A 10,961-nucleotide genomic window follows, 5' to 3' on the forward strand; every position below is an offset into this window, starting at 1 on the left:
TACGCACAGGGAGGCTGTGAAATGTGAACCTAGGACCTTCCCTATATGTGTTCAGTTGCATTGTCAGCGTGTCTCCACTTCTTGCTTTTTTTAAATGTATTTTTTAAAGAATTATTTAATTTTATTTATAATTATTATTTTTTAAATTTTGTTACAGGGCATGCATGCTCTAGAGAGAGAGAGAGAGAGAGAGACATCAGGTTCGGGACCCAAACCATGGTCAACCATGTAGGAGTCCAACACCTCAACCACCACATCACCTACTGGCCCTAGTCACTGCTGGTTTCTATACTCAGTACTTCAATTCTACTTTTCTGTGAACTTTCTGAAATCTCCTTGCATTCTGGGATTAGGTAGTGGGGAAAGTTAGAGAAGATTTTGAATATAATAAAAACTACTGAATTAAACCCTTCATTGTAGTTGAAATAGTTAATATGGTCAATTTTATGTTATATGAATTTTATTTAATATTTTTTTTAAAAAGCTATTATCTACTCTTGCCCGTTTTTCATTATACCAAAGTTAAGCAGAAATCGTGCCTGATCTAATAATGAATGCACCTTGATAACCTGTGGCATGATGAATTAGGTCTCGGAGTCCTTTTTGAAGTAATGGAATTCCATTATTACTGAGGTATTTTCTCAATCTAACATATTGTGATCTGCCTGAGAAATTAGACGTGTGTTATTATGTCAGATTTCTGTGGTAATATACAAATAAAGCAATGATGACATAGTAATGTCAGTTTTTGTTTTCATCTTAACATTCCCAATATCATTTAAGAGATTTTTTATTTACCGCATGGTAGTTTTCTAACTGTCCTAATAACCTGGTGATAGGATATATAAAATATATTCCAATATATCCGATTCAAGGTCAATCTTCCTCCTTAATAACATAAATTTATTTTTTCTGAATGTATGCTTTCATATGGTGATTTTTTTCCTGTAGTTAAAATATACTCCTACTTCCTTTGATCTTAGCATAGGTGACTAGCATAGGAAAATGGAACAGATGACTTTTTTTTTTTTCACAATAAGAAATATGGTTTTCTAACAGAAAAAAAAATTAACTCTAAATCCTTCAATCAGATCATCTTACTCCTGAATCCAAGAAAGCATTTTCTCTGGCTGCACAAAGGATATGCTCACAGGAAAGAATCCAGGCACAAAAAAAGGCATGCAGATTCAAGAACTTTTAAACTCTTCTCTTTATGCATCCAAAATTCTCCCCTCTATTGAGTATGTTTTCCTTTTTTTCTTAATTTTTTTATTTTTAAAAATAATTATTTTATTTATTATTATTTTTTATGTGACAATCAGGCTTTATTAAAATGTTACTCATATGCTTCTAAATGAATACAATCAGTTTTAATTTATAGTACAGCAAATATTAACATATTTTTAAAAGAATTATTTCATTTTGTTTATTAATGTCATTAATTTATTTAACTTTTTTTCCACATTTTATTGATATACAAAATACCTTAAAACTGTGGACAAAGCTAGAATCTAGTTACAAGTGCACTGTAATTTTCTTGGGAAACATTTTAAATGAATTAATTAATTTATACTCATACCCTGAGCATTGTCACAGCATACAAAATGCCAGATTTTTTGCTATATTTCAATTAGACACTTAAGAAATTGAGTAGAATATATTAGTTTTTAAAAAGGTACTGGGGGGAACCAGCAGTTAGCGTAATGGCTATGTCGCTGGACTCCCACGTAGTCGACCGCGGTTCGTGTCCCGGACCCGGTGGCTTAAAACTCACGCCGGGCGCGTGTGTGTGCGTGCCCAAGATCCCGAGAGGAGAATGGAGGAGAAGGGATTGGGACGTGGCCATCCCCCCTGGGGGGTGATTTCTCGCTTTCTGTCTCTAATGTCTCTCTCTGTCTGTCTGGTGAACGCACGCGCCCTACAGTGAAAATCTCAAAAAAAAAAAAAAAGAGAAAAGGTACTGGGTAGCAATATAGTTTAGTCTTGACTGATCTGCCTGCTGGGTCTGTCAGTTACTGATAGAGGGGTATAGAAATCTCCAGCAATGATAGTGCTTCATCTATTAATATTTCTCCTTGTGATTTTTTTAGTCAATTTTTGCCTCACGTATTTTATTTTAACTCTGTTGTTAGGTGCATGCACATTACAGATTGTTAATGACTTCTTAGATAATTGACCCTTTCATCGTTATGTAGTGCCCCTCCCTAATTAACCCTGATAATTTTTCTTGCTCTAAAATCTGCTTTTCTAATATTAATAGAACTATCCCAAATTCCCCTTAATTGATATTACCATAGTATATCTTTCTTCATCCTTCTGCTTTTAATTGTGTCTTTTCATTATGTCATAGACGACATACTTTTTTACTCACTCTGACAGTGTGTATATTTTAATATATGTACTTAAACCATTCATTGACTTTTAAACTGATTTCATATTTGGATGAATATCCACCATATCCATTACTTTTATTTTGGCTTTAAGTTTTAGTCACTATAATATTGCTACTATGGCTATTATAAGATGAAAATCTTTGAAAATCCAACTGAGCCGTATGTCTTATTTAAAGCATCACTACAGACATTTAACTGTTCTTTGGAAGAGAAGGGATTGTGATGTGGCCATCCCACCTGGGGAGTGATTTCTCACTTTTCCTCTCCTTCTCCCTCTCTGTCTAACAAGCACATGTGCCCTATAGCAAGCCTCTCTGTCTAACATGCACATGTGCCCTATAGCAAAGACATAAAATAAAATAAAATAAAATTTGGTTATTCATCTATTTATTTATTTTGTTTTTAGGTTTTTGTCATAGAGTGCATGCACTCAACCTCCATGCCACCTTCTGGCTCACATTATTGTTTTTTTTTAAATTGCAAAAATAAGCATATTAATTAATAAAAATATTTTCCTTTTTTTAAGCATGAAGGTTTTAAAAAACTAAACAAAGCACAGTCTAGACAATTAAAAAATAATTTCAGAATCTTTTAGTGAGCAATATACTTAATGAGAAGCAAGATCTCATTTTTTTCAATTCTATGATGAATAATTTTTCACATTTATATTCTAAAATTGGATTTCATCTTACAATTCATCCATATATTTAAGTGGTGACATTTTCCTCCTGCCTGAAAACTTAGTAAATAAGTGGTAGAGAAAATATATTTCATTTAGAGATAGTTCTTTTTTTTTAAATACAATTGCTGCTAACATAGACTGAATACATATATACATATGTTTAAAAGTATGTTTGTATTTTTCTACCTACCAGGTAGTTTTTACCTTTCAGGAAACCTATTTACTTTTCCAGTGAATTGGATTTATTTTTGGTGACAACCAAACCGTCTTATTTGTTACTCTTTTTTGTCACTTTTGATCTTTCTTTTTATCTTCATTTACTTTCTCTGTCATCTCTGGGTTTAATTGAGCACTGTGTGTTTGTTTATTTTTTTCCTCCTCTTTTAACATATAAATTGTATGTTTTAAAACTTGTTTTTGAAGTTTCCTTTGCAATATAAATTTACAACAAACCCATGTCCTCTTTTAACACAACTGGTACAAGTAACCTATATCAAAATACTCTCAATTCCTTCCTCTTGTCACTTACCACATGGCTGTCACTACTTTTACCTACCCATAAGCTATAAACATTGAATCCATTGCTGCTATAATTCTAAAGAAATGTTTACATTTTAGATCATTTAAAAATAAGAGAAGGAATGATTATTTTGTCTTCATTTGTTTCTTTTCTAATGTTCTTCCTTTCTTTATGTAGGTCCAAATTTCTAGCCTAAATCATTCTCTTTCTTCCTAAATAATTTATTTTAACATTTCTTGCAAGGTGGATCTACTGGTGACAAATTTTCTCAATTTTTGCTTGTCTGAGAAAACCTTTATGTATTTTTCACTTTCAGAAGATAATTTTTGAATATAAAATTCTAGGCTGATGATTTTATTTCTCTTTACACTTTACATTTTATTACTCTTTACTCTTTACTATTTTTTTTTTTTTAGTATATCTTGCAGTTTCTTTGTTGCAAGCCACATATGATATACTAGATTTATAAAATGAAAGTAAGGGCCTGTTATGAGTTGATATTATCTTTCAGAAAGGTGATACTTGCTTTGGGAAGTGAAGAATAAGATAGTAGTGAACAAGTATATGCAGTAGGGATCCTGTTGAATTTAATTCATATTGGAGATGGTAGAACATTGATTTAGAATAAGGACATTAGAGATAGAGAACAAAGGAGTGGCTTAGGGATGTGTTTCCAAAATGAAATTGGCACAATTTAGTGGTTGATTAACTATGAGGAAGGGGATTAGTGAAGTATAATATCTGTGCAACTGGTTGTGTAATAGCACCAATCATGCACATGGTGATCACTAGAAGAAAATCAAGTTTAGGAAGCAACCTGTAGAGTTCAATGTTGAGACCGAGGTGTCTGTGAGACTGTTAATTCTTACAGCAGTTCATTATACAGCTCAGAAGCCCAGGAAAGAGATCTTGAATGGCAACATACGCCATGTGGTAGATCAACACAGTCTTGTTGATTGGTTAAAGAACAATGATATTGTAATAATAAATGTCAATATTGGCTGAAAATTATACATGTTTTTTATTTTTTTTTTATTTGTTTGATAGGGAGGCACAATTTGTGGGAAACACTAAACAGATACTTTTGTTTTAATGTGGTGGCTGGGGGTTAGCTGCAACATGGACAAAATGTGCCTTACACTAAACGAAGTCAAAATGAAGATCTACTTTTTTTTTTCTTTTTTGGGAGAGGTTTTGCTATAGGGCGCGTGTGCTAGCCAGACAGAGAGAGACAGAGAGACAGAAAGCGAGAAATCACACCCCCCCAGGGGGGATGGCCAGGTCGCGATCCCCTTCTCCTCCATTCTCCTCTTCGGATCTTGGGCACACATGCACACGCGCCCCCGGCGTGAGTTTAAGCCACCATGTCCGGGACGTGAACCGCAGTCAACTACGTGGGAGTCCAGTGACATAGCCATTACGCTAACTGCTGGTCCCAAGATCTACTTTTCTTTAAGACATATTTTTGCTATAGGGCACATGCACTTGCCAGAGAGACAGAGATACTGAGATACAGAAAGCACCCAGAGGGATGCCCATGCCTCAATCCCTACTCCTCCATTCTCCTTTTCGTATTTTGGGCATGCACACATATGCACCCAGCGTGACTTTTAAGTCACTGGGTCTGGAACTCAAACCACAATTGACTATGTGGGAGTCCAGTGATGTAAACATTAACCCATCTGCTGGTCCAGGCAGATCTACTTTTATACACTGTAGAAAAAGGGATTCAAAAATTTAGGGAAACAGGAATATCAGAATTGATATTTTACTTAAGACATGCTCACACACCCAGGGAGGATCTGGGGAATATGCTTTTTTTTTTCTGGAGAGGATTTTGCTATAGGGTGCATGTGCTCTCCAGACAGACAGAGAGAGATAGAGAGACAGAAAGAGAGAAATCACCCCCAAGGGGGGATGGCCACGCCACAAACCCTTCTCCTCCATTCTCCTCTCGGGATCTTGGGCACGCACGCACGTGCCCGGTGTGAGGTTTAAGCCACAGGGTCTGAGACGCAAACCACGGTCAACTACATGGGAGTCCAGTGACATAGCCATTACCATAATTGCTGGTCCCCTGGGGAACGCTTTTCACCACTACTATGAGAAATAAATTTGAAGAATACTGCGGCTGGGCGCTGAGGTGCTGAGGTGCCAGGGTACCCATAGTCTCTGATGTTTACTTTGTCTAAATGCATAGATACCATAATAGTGCTGGGAAATTCCCATTTATTCATGAATCACTCCAACAAACTTGCTGTGATAGTGAGTCACATCCAGGAGAGTTGATCCTTATATACTGGAAAGAATGACAGACTTGGTGACTTCTTTGGAGACCCTGACAACCCTGCTTCCGAATTTAATCCCTCAGGGAGTTAAGACGGGAAATACAAACTGTTGACCTCAGGAAATGACATTATGTCTGAAGAGACTAAGGATCTAATGACCAAGAGTGATATTAAGGGTCAACATACAGAAACTCTGCTGACTGGATCTCTCATCGTAGCTCTGTGCTACATTCATAGGTTGAACAAGGAAGTTAAAGATAATCAGGAAATGGGGACCAGCAGGTGGCATGGTGGTTAAGGTGCTGAACACTCCCATATGGTTGACCACGGTTTGAGTCCTGGACCTGGTGGCTTGCCTTCTTGCTTTCCCTCTCTCTCTCTCTTTCTCTGTCTGTCTGTGTGTCTCTCTCTGGTCAAATTAAAATAAGTTAATGAATAAATAAAGTTAAATAATTCTTTAAAAAAAAGATAATCTGGACATGAAATCAAGGATCTTGGTGATTAAAGCTGCAGAAGACAGAGCTGCAGTGCATGAACTTCATGAATGTCATTTTTGCAGCATAGAAACAATATTTTGATTGATGCCTGTATTTTAGATTCTGGTTCAGGGCGCCTCCAACAGGCCTGTGACATCTTAGAAGAACTGTATTTGAACGTGCCTCAGATGCCCTCCCTCCTGTAATACCTTCTATGGGCTTTTCTCCCCCATCAAGACCAGAGGTCTCAGCTATCCTCCCACTCCCAATCTACGTCAACCACAAGGTTACTCGCTTCTGTCATTGGAAACCTCATCAAAATCAGCTATGCCTGTTCTGTGCATTTGTCAATATTCTGAAGTTTCAGCCCTATCTGTACCACATGCAAGACAGCCTTTACAATATCTCTGCCTCCCGTATTGAAGGCCAAGAAAAAGAAACAGAAAGTGTCTGCAATCTGAGACCTTGAGAAGCTGAACACCCCACTTATCTAACCCTTTCTTCCTGATAGCAAACTCTGGGCTGCATCTTCCTGATGGGCTGCTTCTTCCTGAAGGCTTCTTCTCTCTGATAGGCTACCCTTGGCCTACTGAGAACAGCCCCTCCCCAAACTCCCCAATAAAAGACTGTGCTTGATCCCCATGGGGGGAGGGGGAGATTCAGGGTGTTAACTCCTCCATGCCCACTGATGTAATTAAAGAGTTCTCTTTTGTCTCTGGAGTGTTGCATTTTCCTCCCTCGGCTGTCTGTTTTACTGCAATATTTGGTGCATTGGTCAGGAAGCAAAATCAGACTGGCCCTTTGAGCCACCATTCCCAGAGCAGGCACTGTGGTATGGAGAGACAGGCGTGCCCCTGTTTCGTTTGATGGGATCCCTTAGCCAGGATGCATGTCCTGAAGTCAACTGTTCCTGGCTCATCCGACTCCAGTTGGAGAGAAGGACCAACTCCCATTCCAGACTTTGATGTGTGATCAACTCTGGTAATCTGGTAAGTACCTGCGGATCTATAGAGTGCTATCAGTTAGTCTCACTTAGTATGAGTGGAAGAGGAGACCCGTACACTCTCCTTTGGTTACAGGGCCAGCAGTCAGGGCTCATCTAGTAATTGGTTGGTCTGTGGCCAACTCTGGTAATCTGGGAAGCCCCCGGGGAATCTGCAGAGTCCTATCAGTTAGTCCCACTCAGTATGAGTGGAAGAGGAGCTGTACACTCTCCTTTGATTGCAGGACTGGCAGTCAGGGCTCATCTGTCTTTGGTTGGTGTGGGGAGGGAATGTATAACCTCTGAGTGAATGTGAATGTGATGAATGAATGTTGTTGTGGTCCTACCATGCATTGCACTATAGGACATAAGTGGATCTGTTACCACATTTCTGTGGTGCTTCCACCAGGCTAAACAGCATAATTACATGTCAAGGGACCCCTTCCGTCTCTACATGTGTAATCTCATGGAGGTTCTACATCCAATTGCCTATTACTAAGGAAACACACAAAGCCCACGAGGGACACGGCCAGACAGACACCTGAACGGTCTTCCTTTTGGGGGGACACCCATCCTTTGTGTGTTTTGTAGCATCGTTCACAGGAGGGAGGACGCAGGGGCCATTGGGAGGGCTTTCCTTGTAGAGGTGGATAGGCAGAGTAGATGTCAGGTCACAAGTTCTATTCTAGAAAGCTGGGACTTGAGTTCCTCCTAATTGTGACACATTTGTAGATAGGTTGCAAAAATCTTTGCAAAGGCAGGTGGAGAATGTAAAATGTAAATGTGGCTGAGGCATTTCTGAAAACAACTGGCTTTTGAAAATACTACTCTAAAGTTTCCTCTGACCAGTGATCTCTTGTGCCTTTTGGGAAGTGCAGGCATTTAATAACTGGATAAGTCAGAGAAATTTTAGATATAATGGAAGAACTTCAATCCAAGTCTTCCAAGCCTACTGAGCGGGACTGTATGCTGACTAAGTTTTGAAAGAGCTTGTCTAGGGACCAGCAGTTAGCATAATGGCTATGTCGCTGGACTCCCATGTGGCCAACTGCGGTTCAAGTCCTAGACCCAGTGACTTAAACTCACGCCAGGCACGTGTGCGTGCATGCCCAAGATCCCGAGAAGAGAATGGAGGAGAAGAGATTGCGGCGTGGCCATCCCCCCTGGGAGGTGATTTCTTGCTTTCTGTCTCTCTGTCTCTCTCTGTCTTTCTGGCGAATGCACACGCCCTATAGCAAAAACCTCTCCAAAAAAAAAAAAAGAGCTTGTCTAGTGATTATAGAGTTAAATTGGAACCAGAGAGGCTAAAAGCACTCTGTGAGATTGAATAAACTTTTTTTAAGGTGGGATGGCTGCCGGAGGGAACTCTGCATCTTCCAACCACTTGGGCTATGCACAATGTGGTTTCTGGCACCCCAGGTAATCCCCACCACTTCCCTATGCTGACTCCTGGCTACAAGTAGCCCAAGTCATTCCACCTTGGGAGCAGATATGCATAAAAGGGAATAAACAATGCACTACTTTGGCCACTCGTGTTATGCCCCTCATGCCCAACTCCAACCATAAAAAAATCCACAGCACCAATCTTGCAGGGTTCTCCAGAAGAGGAGCACCACAGAGTCTTAGTAGTAACCAAAAAAATGGCTGCAAGAGCTTGCCCCCAATGATGTGGTAAATCCCAAGGCTTGGGCCAGAACTGCTTTTCTTAATAAAAAGCCTGACTGAGATTTCCATACTGAAGGTGGACACACCCGTCTCAGTAAGTATCTAGAGACACTCCTGCAGGAAATGAAAGCCAGTGCAATAAAACCTACAAACACGGCAAAAACCTCAGAAATAATTCAGAAGACAGAGGCGCCACTGGGGCAATGTTATGAGAGGCTCTGTAAGGCATACCAGATCTATATTCCACTTAACCCTGAGAACTCAGAAAGCCAGCAAATAATTAATGTTGTCTTTGTTGTCCAATCAGCCCCTGCCTCCAGAGAAAGGAAGGCTTTGTTAGGATGAGCACTACTCAGATCCTGGAGATTGCTAAGACAACTGGAGGTCCCACCCGGTCCCAGAGGAGGGGCACAAACTGGCCACCCCAGGCTTAGACCAACCCAGTGTGCTTACTGTAAAGAGGATGGACACTGGAGAGTTGAGTGCCCCAAGCAGAAGGCAAACCAAAGGAAAATGGCCAGAAATCCACTGGCGACCCTCAAGACCTTCCACCCAAAACCCTCAAGGGACCTCCTGGCTATGAAGAAATCAAAATAGGACTGGATTGGGCTCCATGATCCTAGGCCCCTGGGAGTCCCTGGTCAACACCAGAGTGAAGGGCCATCTGATGACATCTATGGTGGATACCAGTGCTGAACACTCAGTTGTAACTCAGTCCCTGGCTCCCCCATCAGGCCATTCTTGCAGGCAAGAAGCTGCCAGTTAAGGGGACACTTGGTTACTCATGATTTCTTGTACCTGCCTGACTGCCTGATCCCATTGCTGGGGAGAAACCTCTTAACTGAACTCAGAATGCAAATCAGCTTTGGCTAATCAGGCTCTGCTGCATTGACTGCCAGTCCTGCCAAAATCCTAACTGTAACAATGCCCCAAGAGGAAGAATGGAGAATATTCACCCCAGGGAAGCACTTGCTAGTGACTTAGAAAATTTTTCAAGTCAGGAAACTGGGTGTACTCTGCTTCAATATGTTGATGACCTCTTGCTCGCCAGAGCAACCCGAGAAGATTTCTGGAAGGGAACTTGAGCACTGTACCAGCTTCTCTCCCAGGCCAGATACAAGGTCTCAGTGAAGAAGGCCCAGATCTGTCGTACTCAGATGTAATTCCTAAGATTCATTCTGACTAAATGACAACATGCTCTCAGACATGAACACAAACAGGTGATATATGGGCTGCCTCAGCCCACAACCAGGAGACTACTGCATGAGTTCCTGGGAGCAACAGAATTCTGCAGAATTTGGATTTCAGGTTTTGTTGAAAAGGCTCAGCTACTGTCTGAGTTATTAAAAGGCCCAGAGGGAGCCCCCTTTGAATGGGGGTCCCACCAAGATCAGACTTTCCAAGATCTTAAGTCAAGCCGGGAAACCCCGTAGGACTCCCAGACATCATTCAGGAGTATAATCTGTATGTGGAAAAACAAACAAAAAAAAAAAACAGACAGCACTAGGAGTTCTGACTCAGTTCACTGGGCCTTGGGAGAGGCCTATTGCCTATCTATCTAAAAGAAGACTAGACCCAGTGGCATCTGGATGGCCCCATTGCCTGTGAGCTCTCCCCACCACTGTTAAATTGATTAAAGAAACAGAAAAGTTAATCTTGGGCTAAGTTATCAGTGCTGTTATCAGTGCTCAAGTTCCCCATTCGGTGACCACACTGATGAACATGGGGGAATATAAATGGCTGGCCAGCTCTAAGATGGCCCACTACAAGGGTCTATTAATTGAAAATCTCCAAATTAAACTCCAGACTCTGCAGACTCAACCTTGCTAGCTTCCTCCCAGTCATGCTGAGGCCTCCTGACCACAATTGTGAAGAAGCTCTCAGTGAAGTTTATTTATGGATGTCCTGATCTTATGGAAACACTGCTAAAGTCCCCTGACCACACTCTCTTTACT

The 10,961-nt window shown here is 40.5% G+C and overlaps 1 pseudogene; it reads left to right on the forward strand.

Moving 5' to 3' along the window:
• The first annotated feature begins 5,770 nt into the window (after positions 1–5,770).
• LOC102474128 (general transcription factor IIH subunit 3 pseudogene) lies at positions 5,771–6,820 on the forward strand (annotated as a pseudogene).
• The last annotated feature ends 4,141 nt before the right edge of the window (positions 6,821–10,961 follow it).

Source organism: Tupaia chinensis, unplaced genomic scaffold (genome assembly GCF_000334495.1).
Source record: "Tupaia chinensis unplaced genomic scaffold, TupChi_1.0 Scaffold148646_1, whole genome shotgun sequence".
Lineage (NCBI taxonomy): Eukaryota > Metazoa > Chordata > Mammalia > Scandentia > Tupaiidae > Tupaia > Tupaia belangeri.